Genomic DNA, 20,030 nt, shown 5'->3' with positions numbered 1-20,030 from the left:
GGAAAGGTGCTATCATGAGCAAGCTCACGTAGGACCCCTCGTGCAGCGAGCCATTCCTGCTTGGCCGAGACAGTGTGCATTTGCAAAAGGATTACCGGAATGGTATTGTCCCGTGCGGGAAGTCGGTGAACGGCACAAACATCGGTCGTTTTGAATTCCGAAATGTTTATCTTCGCGGCCAGTTCTGACAAGAAGGAAGGCAAATCCTCGTTGGTGTTATATGGCCGACCATGAATCTCAAAATTGCAGCGTCGGCTGTATTGCTCTAAGTCGCTAAGTTCAGAGCCAACCTCCTCAAGCAGCTCAGCCTGGGCAACAATCTTAGCCGAGAATGTATCTATACTTGCGTGCCAAGCTCGCCGACTGCTATCTGGTTCGCAGTTACAGTGGACGACACCGATTCATATTTAGCGGCAAGGGAATCGAGCGACCCCTGTATCTGCAGAACAGTTTGTGCAGTTTTTTCTCCGGTAGCTTTGAAGGTCAGTAGTTCTTCCACTCGACTAGCCAGCATTTCGACTGCAGTCGTCAACCGGTCCAGTTTATCATTTACAGTCAAAAGTTGTTGTTCTAGTGCTCCATCATCCGATTTATTACCCATTACAGGTTGCTTGACAGCTTGCGTCTTGCATGCCGGGCAGACCCAGGATCCCCGTTTTACTGCTGACATTTTCGAAAAAGTTGACTCAGCAACCGTCGAGCAGTTTTTACCCAGGTGAAAAGCTTCATTGCAAGCAGAGCACGTCAGAAACTTATCGTCTCGTGGCAATGGCTCAGCACAACTAGTACAATCAGGCATTGTGGTGCAGTCGGCGGCAGAGACCAAACAGAAAAGGAACGCGGGCAGGTGGTGGTTTGAACTCACATGTGGACAGCAAAATAACGGATCAATACATGGTACAGCCTTGCCGCCGACTGTGACGGGAGTCAGCGGGAGCAGTCCTTTTATAGACGGTAGTCAGACTTGATTGGGCTGGCCGAGACCAGGTGGCCAAGGCGATGGAAGCGACGGTGGGCGACAGAGAACGAAGCCGATGTTGGTCTTTTGGTATCTTGATGCCAGTATACAGAAATAGGTTCCAGAGTATAATACTTCAATGCTTAATACTTAAATGCTCTTGGTATTCAATACACGAAACGTGTGAATACCTTTAGCATACAGGCTAGTGCAGGAACAATAAAATTTTACGGCAAAAGTTATGTGAAAGATGAGTGCATGGAGCGGGAACGTACATGCATGGGAACCTGTCACCTATATTTCATGTATTTAAAAAAAGTAGAGATGAAACGCGTTTAATATTGCGACACGCGTTTATAGTTATTAACATATTGGCGTCTCGGTCTGTTAAAGAGTCAGCAGACGGCGAGGAAATCGCGCGAATACAGTGTTACGCGTTTTTCTTCGAACAACTATGAAACAGGATTTTTCGCTTACTGCTGCGTTGTTCTCGTTCAAAATTCGTAACGACATACAACTTGTCGGTCGGTATCGTTCACTGATTGCAAATCAATTCTGCGGAAATTCACCTTTTGGAGGAATATTCACGAACGAAAGCAAATTGTCATCGAAGTAGCACGAACTTATACAAATGAAAACCACACGGGTTTTTTGTAGAACAGAATAGCTCGGTTTTCGTTGTTGCACCGTAAATGATAATTTTCCTTTCATAGTTTAGTGATATGCACTAGGCAGCTATACTTTCCTGGTTCGCTTGAAAAAAAGACTGAAAATAACCACGTGCCGAACAATGGGGATCGAACCTCGATGCCTCAGCACAGCAGGCCGATGTTCTGACTATTAGGCTACAGTCATTTATTAACACGAAAGTGTTTTATGCCGGGGTCCACCAAGACTTCACTGACGTATTTCCGTCACGGAAATACGTCATAGAACATAATACAAAGAAAGAAACCAGAAGAAAAAGTTCCACAAACATGCAAAATTTCGAAATCGTACCCACGACCTCTCGGTCCGCGACGATAGATCGCCGAGCGTTTAACCCATTGCGCCACAAACGCATTTGCAGAGAGCTACACAGACGCGCCTTATATATCTAACCCTCCTCCGTGTACCCGCGCTCTTGCTCGGGGCGGTGCCGCCGCCTACGAGCAGAAAAGAGAAGTACTGCATTATGACACTAACGCGCACCGACAGTGAACGCTTCGGTGGTCTCAGCACTACGACGCCTCGATGCCAGCATTCGAAGGGACGCTGGCATCAAGAAGCACTACCAACGCCACCTAGGTGGCGTTGGTAGTGGCGTTCACCGTACTCAGCACAGCGGAGCGTGGCCTCCGCAATTAGCTCTGAAAATGTTTCTGAAGTTGATCGCGGAGGCTGCAATTACGACGCGCTGTACGCGCTGATTTGACTCGGTGACGATTCAGTTACATGCTTTGTCTTGCGCGTTGTATTAGTGTGTCAGTTACGTGCTTCGTCTTTCGCGTTGTGCTAGCGTGTGCAGCGTAGTGCAGCTTCCATATGCACGACGGTTGCTCATGGTCATCGACGTTGGTAGTCGTGATGGAGGAGACGTGCCACCAGGCGTCAGCGTGGGTGCATCAACGCCTAAGGGCGCTTTAGCCACAAAACACCAATAGACATTATATATCAATGTGCAATAAACATTACACTACTTCTGTGAAGACACGTTTCACTTTCGTGTTCTATACCGATTCCTATATAAGAGGGATCAACCACATTTTTTTTGTTTTGTCTTATGTGACACTTATTGCGGTGACTTAACATAGTATGGAAGCTACACAGGCATAAGGCAACGCATGTCACTTTAGAAAGAACCTAAAATAATGATTTACGTGAATACTAGCAAAAAAGAAAACAAGCATAGTGCCCCCCCCCCTTCCTCTCTTCTAAAGGGGAGGAAACGACGAACAACTGATCAATCGTGGACACACGATTTGCATGAGTACTAACCAAAAAAAAAAGTTGTCGCAGTTTCACCTGAAAGGCGAAGCATCAATTGCGATAGCAAATTTGTAGAGAGCTATACGGAGTAATGATATTAGCTTTATCAGCTGTATAAACTTGGACCTGCAGCAGCACCGGCAACACGCAGAACTGTTGTCGACGCCGTCGGCGTTTTGCCCGCGTTCGCTCAAAATGCGTGCGGCGTTGGTGACTGTTGCCGGAGCCTCTGATATAAATAGGCACTTGGTGCCGCAACTAAACGTCGCCTCCCTCCCCCCCCCCCCCACGACCTCTCGCGCGTCGGAAGAAGGCGCGTTTGCTCTACATATATGGTGATTGTAAAGGAGGAAAGAGACGCCTACTTCTGCAGCCCTTAAGGGAGCACGGCGCAGAACGCGCGTTTGTTCTCCGCCGTGCGTTCACTCCCCGAGAAAGCGCGCGCCCCTCGCGCCCTTTCACTCGCACATACAGCGTTCGGCTTTGGCGCTGAGCCGTGCTCCCTCAAGGGCTGCAGAAGATAGCGCCAACCTTTCCCTTTCCCTCAAGAACCACTTATCTCGACGATTTCATCTCCATTGACGTCATACGGAACCTCACGGCGACGGCGACGGCGACGCCGACGGCAGAAGTCTGCTTTTGAGTGTCCATATAATTGCTATCGCAATAAAAGAAAACAAGCACAGTCATGAGTGCATGGAGCGGGAACGCCAACTAGCTCTTTGAGATGATGGCTGCGTGTCAAATTGGATAACACATGTATATGCTCATGCGCGTCCGCCCGCTTTAATTACGTCAAAGAGGCAGGAATAGCATTTGATTGATGGTTCAACGAAAGCCTCGCTTCACATATATTCCAAAATGTGCCTTAGATCTACGTAACTTTTCTAATGCGATTAGCATTCGTTGTCTCTACTCCAGGCGTTTTGAGCCTATCTATAGTTATCTATCTAGCCGCTTACGCCGATCCAGTGGCCCAAGTTGTCTGTCAGCTTGGGCCACTAGGTATGCGCTCATGGTCGTGATGCCGTCGTTACGGTGGCTACGTGGGTAGATGTGCCAACAGGCGTAGTTCATTTCTTCTCCGCGTCACGACAGCGGGAGTGGCGCTGCGGTCGGAGGCCTGCCATGAAGCGCGCGTTCTCTGCTATCTCACTCTGTTGTTATAGCGCGCCTATAATATTTTTTAAAAATTCACACTAAAGGTTGAAAGAAACTGGTAAGCTTATGGTCAGAAAGTGTACAAAAGTGTCACGTTTCTTGCTGCAAAGAGTCACGTTGAAAAGCGGCCATTTGTCGGTTCACTCGCAGACGGCACGGTGCGCTGCGCTCGCAGTCACGATAGTTCTCCGAGTTGCTGTAATTTCCTTAGACGCTCAAGGAGCGAAGTGAATACTGCGGGTGATGTAGGTGAATACCAAGCTCGTGGTACTCCGGGGAAGAGTGAAAGTTTTCATGCACAGAAGAAAACAAGCCGGATGGGTACTACTTGTTTTGCGCAGACTTGTAACTTTGGCAAAAAACATGTACGCCACGGGCCAAAATATCATCGGTTTCGATGTGCTGAGACCCGGAACTTTCCGAAAGACGTGAGCTTGCTCTTCGCCGTGCTGCCAAAATGTTTCAACCGATTTAGTCATGTGCCAGTGCCACTTCAAGGAGCATGCCACCGAGCGTATGACCGGCAGGAAGATTATGCAGATTCCGATGGACTATATGCGGTTAATGAGTGACACTGTTGCTTCGCTGCTACCCGACGCTGCGGCTTACATATCGAAGAAGATTCGGACAAAAACAAAATTAATGCTCCACCTGGATGTCGGCAGTTAATATATTCTTGAAGATAGAGCGAGCCAAACTTACGCACGCTTCAAGCAAATATGATGGTCACATGTTCTGCAGTTGAAGAACGAGTATTTGTACACAAGTGAAGAAATGAACCTGCTCAAAGACGGCTGACGAAATCATTCTGTGTGCAGAAAATTCAGCTTAAAGTGCAGCGGCCGCTGTTCACAAGAAAACGAATGCGAGATGCCCTACAGCTAGCAGATAGTTTTCTCTTTCGCCAGCTCAAGCCTTCAGGTGTCATCGGTTGAGAGCAGCACAAAATCGAAGTTACGAACAGCATCATCAAGCTAATATATTACCCACCTGCACTTCATTGTGAACAGCAAGAACTTGGCTCCCGGAGGTACTCCAGAAAAGAAAAAGCACCTTAGCAGTAAAAGTGCCAGTAAAAGCTTACTGTTGCTGGTTTGCGTGTGCGACCGAAGAATTTCCGTAATTATTGCGTTCAAATATACGTATATACCATCATTAAGGGTCCAAACTATTATTTTGCATGCTACATACCACTCCTCTCATAGCGGTAATCATACATCAACGAACGTCGTACATTTTTTTTTCAGCAGAAACTAGTTTATTTGTAGTAAAAAACATTGTTGATTTATATTGCAAGCGTGTTTCGTTTATGACTGTCCCAATATGGAGTGGAGTTGAGTGTTGTTTGTGCGGGCGGCTGTGCGTAAGGGCCATGCGGGGTGGTCAAAAGAGATGCGCGGTTCGAAACCAAGGCGGCGGCGGAGAGTTATAGCCGTCGAGGATGGCGGGGGAGCCGCGGTTTTCGGGGAGCGCGTAAGCGGGTTCACTGTGAGTCGGGGCTTCCGGCGTTCGGTTCGCGGAAGCAGTGCCGTGGCTTTGAAGCCAACCCCTCGTCGCTGGACCACACCCATGCCGAGACATCACGCGAACGGACCGTATACGCCCCAATGTGCGTGGGAGTGTTTTCTTTGGGAGACTGTCTTGCGAGGTTGTGAAACAACGGACGCATTGCACCGCAAAGATTTGTGACAACGGCCTTGACATAATGGAACTCCGGATACTGTCACCCTGGAGCCTTATTGTGTACACACTGCGCGCGACGCAGTGTGATTGGACGAACCATGGGTGTCACAAAAGAGCGCGTAATCCAAGCGCGCACCGAGTGTCACGCAAGCCAGCGAAAGAATACGCCGGCCCCGCGGCAACTTCAACAGAGGGGGAGAGCGCACACGCCTCAAGCAACAACGCTAACAACGGAGCCGAAACGTCTGGAAGAGACTCGACGAAGCGACGTTAACCGGAGAGCGTCACGCGCGCGCCGAGACACCTTCTCACCCGGCGAGTCGAGAGAGATAACTACAGCGTGAGCGCGCGTCAACAGCATGAGTCATCATCACCCCCCCCCCCCCCTCTTGAAAAAGCTCCGACAGCAGCGGTCGAAGGTACGAGAAAAGAGTAGAAGCTTCCCAAGCTTTGGCCATGCTACGAGATCCGACTTCGATAGGAAGGTTCGAGAACGCCTGTGGAAGCTATATAACCGCCGTGCGAGAATCGTTTGGTGGGAATCCAGGAATTCAGGAATTCAGGAGTTCAGTCCGCACCGGTGAAGTGATGTAACGTGAAGACCGAGCGTCTGCTGAAGAAGGGGATTCCCCGGCAAGCTAGTCGACGGGTTCATCGAGCGTCTGCATTTCCGGAAGAAGTTCTTTCTTCGAGATTTGCCCGAGTTACGCCGAGATCGTCTGACTTCAAGACCCACACGGTGAATACGATTGGACACTTAGTGTTCCTATTTATTTGTACTTTACGTGTCGGAATCTTAGTGCTTGTCGTTATTTTATTGTGTTTGTCAATACTCATCTGATTTGTATTGTGTTGTATCTAGCCTAAGTGTGCAAGTGTGTGTGTAACTGCCCTGTGTGAAGAATATATTTTGTTGTGTTTTGACAACTCTGGGCTCTGACTCGGTCTTTGGACAGCAACCGGCGTTCGCTGGCGCACCAGAGGGCCAACTCTTAATTGTCCTTGCTTTCGTGGGATTATTTTCGGAAGCTGATAAGTCGGCTTTGGAATTTAGTCCGGCGTCTGCGCCTCGTTCACCGGGGTCTGTGACAATGGGCGAGGGTGATGTTGGGGATGCATTGAGGTACGTGCGGGGCCGTTGGAAGGGAGTCGGTGGAGATTCGGCTAAGAAAGAAGACCAAAATTGTAAACTCATTGTAACTCTTGACTCGTAGTCTTGATGTCTGTGTAAATAGTTTCCTTCTATCGCTTGCTATTCAATCTTAATAAACAGTTAACCCCTTGCAATCAGCGTTACCGCCTTGCCTACTGTAATGTGACTTCGCAACATCCACAACACCTTCAAGTTTCCCTCACCGACATCCAGGCGAATATCAACTTATGGGTAAAAAAAACGATCCAAGAAATTTTAGTTGTACGGATATCAACACTTATTCCATTGCATTTTACATCCTTTCCAGCCAAATCATTTCTCTTGCGCATTTCGTGTTATAAACACACCCTGCACGTATTGCCGTTCGGATATAGCCCCTATACACACTAGCTGTCCCGCAGAGCCAACTTTAGCCTTTCTCGGTTCAGAAGAACTAACGAAGGGCTTTTTCGTCCACGTAGAATCTGTGCTTCTCCTCGTAGGCTCAAGTTTAACGTCTTTACCGAACTAAACAGCGCTAAGAGCTCTTATATTATCGCGCCTCAAACGGGGAAGCAAAAGAGCTAACGGACAAGGGCACTACATTACCTTCGCAAGTGACAGAGCTCGCCGCTGCATTCAGAAATGTGTAACTGTCTACGATGTCACTGTGAAGACGGATTTCATTTTAAGTACGACGTTAAATGTGCCGCAGTTCCACAGCAATACGGCCGCAGTAGCACACGAATGTGCGGCGCTTGTGACAGGCCTCTGACCGCAGCGCCACGTTTGTCGTCATGAAGCGGAGAAGCGCAAAACTACGATTCACGCGTCCGGCGGACGGCACACCTACCCTTCTATGCCACCGTACCATCGTGGCCGTTCTATCGTCGTCATTCCGCTTCGCCATCTGACTCTCGTCGTGCCGTCGTTATCACGCTTTCTACGCCGACTCAGTAGCCCAAATTGTCCAATAGTTTGGGCCACTAAGTATGTGCTTGTGGTCGTGATGCCGACGTGGTCATTACGTCACCGTCATTCAAGCTTTGTCATCCGACTCTGGTGATGCTGTCGTCTTCATGCCAGTGTCGTCGCACAGACGTCACGCAATAGTTGTCCCACCATCGTCACGGTCATTTCATTGTCATGACGCCAACTTCGTCATTTGACTTTGACCATGCCGTCGTCGTCGTCGTCACACAGTCTTCGTGAGACAATCATCGTCACGCCATCGTCGTAGTACTCTTGTCGCCATCTTGTGGCCATTGTCATACCGCCGTATAGCTTGAATGCCGATCGCTTTACGGTTGACCGTCATCGCGAGGTGGGTTCTGCCGTAATATTCTTTAATTGTAGATTCACGTAACGAGACGGGACATATGGATAACAGATACACGTACAACAAAATATGGTGGGGATCCAATTTCTGAGTCTTCCTTTGGTTTCGAAAAGAAGCCCCGTAGGGCCATCCAAAAATTGCCATGGCCGACGGTATTTCACGTCGTCCCGGCGGGGTATTGGGAAAAGTTTTCAACTAGCAATAGTCGCCCCTCAGTTACCACTTCATTGGGTACGACACCGCCTCTGCGCAAAGCTGACTACAGTTCATATTCCGTAAGAGCCCATTGTAACAGACCATCGTATATTGACACGGTACTTGAGCGAAACGATTGTGTTTATCTCAGCAAATACTATGATGGCTGAAAATTTGCTGTGTTATCCTAGTTAATGTATTCACTGCAACCATTTCTTTTATCAAGAATAAACAGTTTGCTTAAACCTATTTGCGATAAACCTGTTATAGTGGTTGCAAAAAGCATTGAGACGGCTAATTGTTTTTGTTGCGCCCAGGGAATTGAACCGGAACTGAACGAAAAATTCGGCAGAGACACTTAATACTGCTTACGGGAGGGAACGCGAAAGCATTACACCGTCTGTAGACCTCGGAACACCATGAACGCGCTGATTTTATGCACTCTAGACGTGGCGCCACGTCCTCCCCATTGTCTGCGACGTGACGAGCGCAATGACGCACGCTCTAGCGCACGCATTTAGCCGCCCTGGCGTCGCGGGAGCGCGCTCGTCTCGCACCCCGGAGTCCCGGGTTCGATTCCCACCCAGACAGAAATGTACCAAATTTTCTTTTCAAGGCCATTAATTTACTTTGCTTACAGGAGCCTCCCTGATCAACGTTACGTCAATCCGATAATTTTCTGACGTGTTTTTAACTCCTTGCGGCGTCGGCCATTTTTGGTACCAATAAACTATATATAGCGTTCTGAAGCTTGCCAATATTTTTCCTTGGGTCTGGAACCCTACGACCTTCATTTAACGCAAGAAAATGAAAAAAAAATCTAAAATATAATGCCAATTCCCCTTTTTCAATAGTAATAATAATCAAAGACATAAAATGAACAAACCCACCCTACGTAGTATATTCTGTCACGCGCAGCTGGAGGCGCGCAATTCCTCTTCTCGCTTCTTAATTCACAACTATACCTCACTACATCCCACTATTCGTTTTACAACGCCCTCAGCACATTTTCCCTCGACCTGCTTCGGACCAATGGTCCAATTGAAAGATTTGACCGTCGCACGACGGAGAGCGATTGTCTCTGCACACAGTTGGGCGACCAGCCGTTATCGGAAGAAAGAATTCTGCAACATCGACGCGACTCAACATCGCATCAGAAGGCCGTGCAAGCGCTCCTGCAGTTCCTGAAGTCCACTGGCCTGTGTGAACGTCTGTGATTGGAACGCCTCCTTTGTTACCTATGCCTGCGTCTTTGTGTGTGTGTGTGTGTGTGTGCGTTTTTTTCGCTCTCTCTCTCGCTCTCTGCACTCTCTCCAACCCTTTATCCCCCACCCCAGTGTAGGGTAGCAAACCGGAAACTGACTTCTGGTTAACCTCCCTGCCTTTCCTCTCTCGCTTGCTCTCTCTCTCTCTCTCTTGACCGTCGCAAATAATTAAGCTAACACTTAGAGATCTATACGTACGTCGTTCGGTGTCCCGCCTTTTATCAGCTCAGCGCGTCAGGTGAACGAAACAACGCGAACAACGAGGCTGAACAAGCTGGCAGCTTGTCAGCCACCCAGCGCCTCATGCCACTGTCGGCTCGTTCGCCCAAACATCCCCTAAACGACGCTGTGAAATAACTCTTACAAATTTTACCACGCACGAGGGAAGTCAACATCGCTGAAAACTTCGCGAGGAGCCGAGACACTCCCCTCCTGAACGTTCATGTGTCATCGAGGGAGCACGCCAAAGTATATCGAGCACCTCGACGCCGCGTTTCACACTTTTGCTTTCACATTACGAATACGTACGCCTTCTCTGTCCGAATGATTGCCGCTATAAGGATCTCCCGATCGACATTGTTCATTAGCGAGTCTATCTATACGCCAGGACCTTCGAATGTGTGAGCAAGTTCGCACTCGCCGAATTTAATTAATTTAAATTCTGGGGTTTTACACGCTAAAGCCACGATATGAGGCACACCGTATAGTGGGATACTCCGGAAAATTTTGACCACCTGGAGTTGTTTAACGTGCACCCAATGCACCGTACACGGGCGTTCTTGCATTTCGCCTACCATCGTAATGCGGTCGGCGCGCGGCCGACATTTGATCCCGCCAAAGACACTATATGCCACCACAGCGGGTGCACGTAGGATTAACTTTGCGCATATGGCCAAGTGGCAATGTTGGGAGAGGCGCCAGTGGGTTGGCATTCATACTCTTTGCAGCACTGCAAACAACTCGAACGGCCCAGTTATGCTCGTGGCTGCCGCCGGTCACACAAGAGGGGTCTTTTCACCGCTAATAGTGCGAACGTGAAGGGATATATATATATATATATATATATATATATATATATATATATAGAGAGAGAGAGAGAGAGAGAGAGAGAAGCGAGGAGGGAAAGGTAGGGAGGTTAATCAAGAACGTGCCCGGTTTGTTACCCTATACGGAGAGAGAGAGAGGAGATGCAGGGAGATCATACGAAGGGAAAGCCCAGGTCCCTATCCCGCACGGGAAGAAAGGAATTTAAAGAGATGTGAAGGGGAAAGCTCGGGAGCATAACAGAATTCGGCGCACAAAATTCTGAGGCAGCACTCGCAGCTTATCTCGTAGGCCTGTATAAACCGCAGGAAGCGAACAAGGCGCTCTGGCGGCCGTTAGCACAGGCGTCCGCTGTCACCACGCTACAAATATATTTTGCTACGAGAGTGGCCGAGTGACGCGTGTCTCTATAATGCGATACGCGTAACCTGCCTGTCCGTATATACTAAAACGTGGGTAGACACGCAGATGTGCTACGTACAGTTCTTCTTTCAGGGGTTTTACGTGCCCAAACCAGTTCTGATTATGAGGCACGCCGTAGTGGAGGGCTCCGGATTAATTTTGACCACCTGGGGTTCTTTAACGTGCACTACAACGCAAGCACACGGGTGTTTTTGAATTTCGCCTCCATCTAAATGCGGCCGCCGCGGCCGGGATTCGATCCCGCGACCTCGTGCTCAGCAGCGCAACGCCTTCGCTGCCACCCCGGCGGGTGCTACGTACAGTTCGATCACAGCCGCAAGTGTGTCACAGGTCGGGCTTTCGGTCCATGCAATAAGATGAGAATCGAAACATGAACTGTAGCATGGGCGGTCACTTCCAGACGTTTCATTCAGGACGCAAACCGACGGCACGGGACGCGGGCCCAACTAGGGCACCACAAAGTTCTTCCGAAGCCAGGATGTGGCGCAGTTCCTGCTCAGAGAACGACCGGGCGAGTGATTTCGCGGAATCCGTCGCTTTCGATGCCCCCAAATTGAAGCAAACGCATATTGCTTGGAAACAACTTTCTTCTGCACGATAAATTTTATGTATTCAGATTACTACGTTCACCGATACGGCATTATTGAATTGGTGGAGGCGAATGGCGTATACACTGCAAGCAGTACGAGCAAAACAAAATAAAACGATGCAGTCATCGAGGAATAATCGTGCGAGTCAAGCGTATAAAAGGCGAATGTGTAAGGAATGCGCTTGTTCGGGGTGATCGATAGGGCGTTGCGAACGAAACGTGTACACTGCGGGCGTGGTAGAACGTGGGGAATCCAACATTGTTATGCGATTTCTAGTACACAGAGCGTTTCAGAAGGAACACGATGAGTGCGCCGCTCGCACGTTGGCAGCGCTTACTCGAGGGTGTTCGAGTGCCGGCGGAAGCCGCCTGCACTGCACTTCGCGGGCATGCATTGAAAATCGTCCTCTGCAATGTCGTAGGCTTCGAACCTCCGAACAAAATTTTACCATGTCACTTACATACGTAGCCACTCTATCTGTGGACAGCGCTCTATAGTGTACATATTCCGCATAGAATACGATATGTAAGTCGTGTAGGTTTTTATGTTTATAAATTTACCTGCACTGTTAACGCTTTCATCTCCGCCATTGTCTTTAAGGACTATTTTGTTACTCCAGCATCGTTAAAGGCACACTAAGCCGCCAGCTTCGTGGGCCAATCAACAACTCCAACCATCTTTCAGTCGCCAAAACACCACGGTTGCATTGACCGTCGTCGTAAGTTATTCATCGTATGTTATATTAGATTGACTTTTAAAGCAGTAGCAGTTTTTCTCGAAGTCTCCCACAGACTTTCGTTTCCAGGAATTTACGTCATCGGTCAACATGGCTCAACACAGGACAGCACACATGTATGGTCGGTGTATGCATACGTAAGCCATCTCTGCTATGCAGGGTGTTCAAAATTAAGTTTTGCGGAATTTTTAGAAATTGCCTGTGGCAGGTAGCATAATTGTTATCGTTGAGCTGGGTTATTCGATGAGGCGGACATTAATTAGTAACATGAGAAATCAAAACATGCATTTAAATAATTCACCAAAATTCACTAATTAACTTCTTAGTTAATTACTTTACGACATATACTGCAATTTATGAATTGTAGCCGGTGAGCTTGTCGGGTGTATTCACTTGGAATGAATTGTATTCCCTTGGAAAGAATATTGGCCGACGACTGCATAATTTATCGCCCAATTAAAAGTTCAGACGATCATCTCGTTCTTCAGCAAGACCTTGAATAAATTATTAGCTGGTGCAACAAATGAATAATGACTTTAAATACTTCAAACTGCAAAGGGTAATGTCGTTTACCCCGAAGCCGACAACTTTATCGTATCCGTACCATATTAATAATTACCCTGTTGCAATGGCTAATCAATAGAAGTATCTAGGAGTGCTATTCACATCGAATCTTTCTTGGTCAGAACACATCACTTCCATTTCAGCTAACGCCTCCCGATCGTTGGGATACCTGCGACGAAACTTGAGAAATGTCCCTTCAAATGTTCGCAAGCTAGCTTATGTAACTCTCATTCGGTCCCAGCTGCAGTACGCGTCTCCCATTTGGTCCCCTCACCAAAAATACTTAATTGAACTGCTAGAACGGATTCACAATAGGGCAAGCCGTTTCATCTTAAACGATTACAGCTACCAGTCCAGTGTAACTCAAATAAAACTTAAACTTTCATTACAATGCCTGAACACTCGCCGAAACATTGCCCTGCTAACACAGTTTCACAAATTCATTCATTCCACTCGAGCACCGGGCATGCTTGAAACGACCCTACTCCACATCACACAGGCTTCACAATCATTTCAGCTATGCCCGCATTTACGGTTCTACACAAGCATTCCAATACTCTGCCCTTCCATGTGCCGTCAGGTTTTGGAATTCTCTCCCGGATAACATCGCATGCCTGTCCAACCATGATTCATTCCGTGACGCCTTGACAGACTATATGTCTAATAAAATGTGAAATTTTATGATTGTCGCACCACGCATTCTTGTATTTACACTACGTTCTTGCACCTTATTGTAGCGATGATACCGTTATGTCACCGTGTTTACCGCTATCTCACTATGTCGCGTTGGCACTGCGGTTGAGGATCCGGTTGAGTTATGTCAATTGCTACTGTTTTATGTATGTCATATATTCTATGTATTTTCTGTGTGTTTTCTATATACTGCCCCCCTTACTCAATGCCTCAATTGAGGCCTGTAAGGTATTAAAAAAAATTTCCAGCATGACACCAGTCTGGAGATATGCGCCATCAAATTCACCGTAAAAATGCACTGTTGTTCCACTTACTTTTTACCAAAATGGTGTTTTATACATTGAAGCACAAAAGTAATTGGAACGCCCATATATACTTCGTCCCACACTTTGGGGAATAATATTTCGAAACTGGTGTCATCGTGGAAATTCATTTCAAGTAGATAAGGTGTCTTGTAAACTCACCGGCTACAATTCGTAAATTGCAATATGTGCCGTAAAGTAATTAACTAAGAAGTTAATAAGTGAATTTTTGTTAATTAGTTGAATATGTGTTTCCATTTCTCGGGCTGCTAATGTCCGCCTATTCGAATAATCCAGCTCTTTGACAAGAATAATGCTACCTGCCACAGGCGATTTTTAAAAATTCCGTAAAGCTTAATTTTAACCACCCGTTATATATATACCACCATACAGATCGATGCACCGGTCTCTGGCTCTATTTTGCACGAAATGGCGCTACGAAACACCAAACGCTATCCTATATAGTAGTAATTGGCTGTTTACTTAATTGAGACATAAATAACTAAATAAAGAGTGCCACTTCATCATCATCATCATAAGCCTATTTTTATGTCCACTGCAGGGCGAAGGCCTGTTGCAAATCACTATTTACTATGCTTGCAAATTATGCTGGAGAAGTTATAGATCCTTTATTATCTATTATTGTATACTTTCCCTGTTCTGATGGCAGTCAGCCGCTGCAGCTCCTGAGGTAAGTTAGTTTGATTCAGCAATGAAATAGTCCTTTTTTTTACCGCTTCTAGTCGTAATTCATTTAGTGGAACAATCCTCTTGTTGATACCGCACAGAAGGCAGCCAAAAATTTCGCGATGAACTAAACAATATCGTTCACGTAGGAGTGGTAATTAGACGTAATTTGATTTTTTTAATGCAGGGACTATATATTTTGTCTGTTGCAGATTATTGTTGTAAGCTATGCACAACGCCATTGCTGCAAGCGGGAAAAAAAAAGAACGAAAACAAAACGCGCTCGTTCCTTTCTTTAACTCGTCGGATGTCAATCACATTTGCACCCATAGCTACCGCTGACTACCTCGGACACGTATAGGTCACGTATTATCCACGGCGACTGCCCGCAATGCAAAGTACGTACTAGTCTCCCCGACTCCGCCGTTTCGTGGCTTCTGAATCCCATCAGCCTGTTTCCTCGTGTCGGACACGGAAACGCTGTGTGTCTGCGTGCTTGTTGACAAGGTAACTATAACATGGGATGTTGGCAGGTCACGACAAGCATGTACTAGTTAAAGAAAAGGATACAGAGAAAGAAAAGAACAGAGTAATTAAGTTCTGATACTTATTTAGTTAATTGATTAACTGCGCGGAAAACTAACCGAGTAGAGTACGAATTACTCTGCTTCAAAAAGTGCTTTAGTAAACTAGAATAATTCCTGAAAACAGTCACTCATTACTGGGAAGCTAGTTTCAAGGTAATCACATTATCTTAGAGGAAATAGAGATCAGCGTTACCAAAACAACTTATTTGCCCTTAAAGACCGCGTCCTTTGAGCTGGTCGCGTTATTGTTATTTTTTTTTGGAAGAGAGCGAAATAAGCGGGATGATGAATGACCCGTCTTTCATGCCGAGGATCATCACTACATATAAAGTTGAGACTTAGGTGCACGGATACGACCGTTAGACGAAGCCGCTACAGTGGAAAAAAAGACCAACTTCACCACGACCGAAAAAAAAAAAGGAAAAAGGATGCGCATGTCCACAGCTCGACAAAGTACACGCTAATCGTATTTTTCGACACCCGCGGTATTTTGCATAACGAATCCGCCCCGAATAGCCAGAATATGAACACCGAGTTTTTACTGCAAGCTTTAGGGCTTCTGAGGGAGGACGTTCGGCGAAAACGCGTCCCGATCTGTGGCGCACGAGGCGTTAGATACTGCCCGACGACAATGCACCCTGTCACAGATCACTCCGCACGTGCGAGTTTGTCACCCGAAACAATGCGGTTCCTCGCTTACATTTCACCCTGTACTCGTCAGACTTGGCTCCTGCTCATTTCGCTCTCTTCGCAAAATTAGAAACCCAGTTCAAAGGTAATAGCCCTTTTGACACGAGTGCTGAAATCAGACACGAATCGCAGATGGTGCCTGACACGTACAGGGAATAATACTCCCAGTAAATATTTGGAAATTGTAAGAAAACCTAGAATCACGGTGTTGCAGCGCAAGGGGATAATTTTGAAGGTGGCAATGTTTGAATGCACACAAATAAATTACCTTTTTTTTTTCGAAACAGAGTTAGTCTCGAAACTTTCCGATACCACCTCGTATACTCTTCGAAGCGTACGTTTATCAAAATTTCTTCAAAAATTGGTGAACTAAACGAAGTTCACAGATTATATTGCGAAGGTTTTGCGTCCTATAGCTTCTCTCCCCACTCAGTGTCACTAACTAATGTTCAGGTGTAAACCTCGATCCGGAAAGCCTATATATGGTGTGGTTGACATTATTTTCCTATCGCCTTCAGTTAATATTTCCTTGCGTATCTTTATTACGAAGCTGGTCGTCAGAGTCACAGGTGTTTTGTAAAACTGTTCACTGCGTTGAAACAAAAGGCATCCTAATGAGTGTTGAAGATTTTTTTTTTTCTTTTTTTTAACTGTACTGGCTCGGCGAAAAAAGCTGACAACTCCAGACGGCGGTAATTAGGACACAGCGGGGATGCTCTGCACTGCATGCAGTGGCAATGCATATTTTTCTCTTTTTGCTGACCTTGGGACACTTTGCCTGTGCGCACATGCATTTTTAATTACTGAGAAACCAATTGCAGGGTCGAGCGCGACGCGCGACGTTTCTGCGGACATATCCAGTACACAGCTTTATCGACGCATATAAGAAAAGTAATATAACGATAGTTGCACCAACAGCCTATATATCGTAGAACGCTACAGCGCGGAACCGACGAAGACGAAGACAGGAGAGGCACACAAAGAACACAGACACAGCACTGCAGAACTTACATAGTTAGCTAGTTTCTGGTCCAGCACAGAATACATGTCAAGTCAGCCTTGAAAATACAAGATAGCACATTAGAAATTAAAGTACCGTAGCACATCGCTGTAAAAATAACAAGTAATACAACTTAATCACTTGCTATACAATTTCAATATTACAAGAAATGACAGAACATTTCATACACGATACAACACAGGATTGCAGCCTAACCATACGACAGAGGGCTTGTTCAGTAAAGTAGAACACTTTCGAAGACACGTCACACTAATATCACGAGCCATATTTAGTTCCAAAGGTAAATTGGCGCATGTTTTAGCGCCATTATATTCCATAAGCCTTTCAGCACAAACAGTAAAATAAGTGGAAAAGACTACAATTTCCCATCATGCATTCGACTGTCTCGGAGAGGAATAGAAAACAAATGTATTCGACATGGAAAATTAGTAGCGATGCTTCTGTGTAACAGCAATGAAGTCCTGCAATTTGGTAGCTATAACGAAGTAACATTCAAGACATGTTGATTGGGCAATATGGTACCTATAGCGTGCGAACAAAAGAAAATGTTGCTATTCGCAATGCCCGTCGTTGTAAGCCTTCCAAAAGTATTAGATAGCTCTTGTAAGTCTGCCCTCAGGATTCAATACAGTAACTGAGTACGGCTATGGCAAAGCAAGAAGTGTAATGACCGCAGTAAATGGTGATGAAAGCTTGTTGACGCACTCTGTAAGGGACGCTAAAAAGAATCACTGAACCAGTTTAGGCTGACAATTTCTTATCGAAGCGCTCTATTTCAGTTAATTTCGCGGCGGTAGGTTCAATAAGAATACTAGAGAAAATAATGGTCAAAGTCTTATATTTGAATTTCGCTCCATAACCGCAAGGCCACTACGTTAGCGTTACGTCGTGGATTGCAAAGATTTTTTTCCCCCGCATTTGGGGTTCAGTGAAATCTATCGAAACTTCTCAAGTTCAGTCTATGAATATTTCGGAATAAAATGCAGGACAGTGTGACCCATAAACGTTTAATTAAGCTCGAACAGACGGCGACAAAATCCATGACATCACGGCAAGCTGGTGCAGGAATTTCAAGGCGGCGTCGCCACTAATATTTCGCTTTTACGTCTTTCCTGGCTTACCAAGCGTCTCTTCATGGTAAGAGTTTTTTTGGGAAGGGTAATTGTGGAAGTGTAATATATACCAGCACAGCTAAAATAATTTTTTTTCTCTTTAGTGTCCCTTTAAGGAAGCTGGGAAGCACTCTACGCGTACACGGTGAACAAATTTAGAAACCACTCAGTCAGCATATCGCGCCTGAGATGCATTTTTTTTAAGTATCCGGCCATAGGTCATGCAGTTTCAGAGGCAATCCGTCAGACTAGAGCCTTTTCGGCTAATGCGGCTTTTAATATTACGCCGCAAACTACGGCCAATATGAGGAAACTGAGGCGGCGTGCCACATTTGCTCGCAAAAATAGAAGAAAAAGAAAGAAAAAAAGAGAGAGAGAAAAAAAAGGTTGTAAGCTGTGCTTCACTGAAGTGCCCGGAAGATAAGAAAAAAGAAGTTGTGTCTTACAAAATAAAAGTACGACCGCTTTCTTAATGCGAACTACAAACGCTTTGAGTGTATCTGTCTATCTAACTATAGCCTTCTATATACGTCGTGATGCCGTCGAGGCCGTTTCTTCAACTGGGTGCAATCTCGAATGACAGCGATGCAACGACCACGAAAACCTCCCGAAAACATCACGGCCACGAGCTAATACCTAGTGGCCCGAACTGTTACACAACTTGGGTCACTGGTTCGGTATAGAAGGTGTGGCGACGACGACATGGCGAGAGTAACTGAAGTATAAGCTATATCACAAAGCTGAAATGACGGCAGTGGAACGACCGCGACCCATCACGACCAGGGGCGACTTGCACAAACATTTAGTAACGAAAATAATAACCAAAGTAAGAACGCGTTCTTAAATGATCCCTAGAAGCCTCCTAGTCCATACGAGAACGCGTTCTTAAGTTCGTTACTGTTTTCGTTATTAAATGTTCGTGCAAGCCACCCCAGGGGCACATATCTAGCGGCCCAAGCTGTTAGAACTTTGGGGCCACTGTGTCGGCGTAAGAGGCTAGAGATAGATAGATAGATAGATAGATAGATAGATAGATAGATAGATAGATAGATAGATAGATAGATAGATAGATAGATAGATAGATAGATATAGATAGACGTATGTTCATATTTGACTTAGATTGAAGCGCACTGAAGGCACGGACACAGAAAGAAAGTAGGCAGGACAGCGCTTGAATCTCAAATGATTTTTTTATTGGACAGAAAAACATTTCTTAACATGTTACAGTATTTTCACGCATGCTCAACAAAGAAAGATGTGACATTCACGGCAGGAGTCCCCTCAAAAGTCCATCGCAACTGTTGTCTCTCCAGATACGCCTACTCTCTTTCATGCAGCGTAATGGTTCTCATGGATGACGTGAGTGGCATGAACGCCATTAATAAATATCACGGCATGTCTGCATGTCAAGCCACGACATGATATTCCCCATGAATGGTATGACATGCGCATGAAAAGAACGACAAATTGATTACATGCATTACCGAATTTCACTATGGCAACGTCATCACGGCTCGCGATCAAGGCGGGCAGCGCCACCACGCCACTCATCCATACTTCTTCTTCTTTCTGCGATTTTACGTGCCAAAACCAGTTCTGATTATGAGGCACGCCGTAGTGGAGGGCTCCGGATTAATTTTGACCACCTGGGGTTCTTTAACGTGCACTACAACGCAAGCACACGGGCGTTTTTGCATTTCGCCTCCATCGAAATGTGATTCGATCCGGCGATCTCGTGCTCAGCAGCGCAACGCCTTAGCTGACTGAGCCACCCCGGCGGGTCGTATAACTATAAAAGGACACAGGCTTCAGGTTGCGCTACGCTTTCGCTGTCGAATCACCCGTTTGTGTCCTCAAAGTGATGCTACGTGCTGCCGTCA

At 46.3% G+C, this 20,030-nt stretch overlaps 1 protein-coding gene and 1 non-coding gene across 11 annotated transcripts in view; both read right to left on the bottom strand.

Annotated features, from left to right (window-relative positions):
• Positions 1–20,030, bottom strand: part of LOC119441479 (inositol hexakisphosphate kinase 3) — a 129,698-nt gene that overhangs the window by 64,478 nt on the left and 45,190 nt on the right. The gene's annotated exons all lie outside the window — the stretch shown is intronic.
• On the bottom strand, positions 8,357–8,498 carry LOC119443249 (U4 spliceosomal RNA). The gene has a single exon (XR_005190212.1). It is a non-coding gene; the product is annotated as a U4 spliceosomal RNA (small nuclear RNA).

Source organism: Dermacentor silvarum, chromosome 2 (assembly GCF_013339745.2).
Source record: "Dermacentor silvarum isolate Dsil-2018 chromosome 2, BIME_Dsil_1.4, whole genome shotgun sequence".
NCBI classification, from domain to species: domain Eukaryota; kingdom Metazoa; phylum Arthropoda; class Arachnida; order Ixodida; family Ixodidae; genus Dermacentor; species Dermacentor silvarum.
Note: the sequence above shows the minus strand (reverse complement) of the source record. Positions and strands in the feature narration are given on the sequence as shown.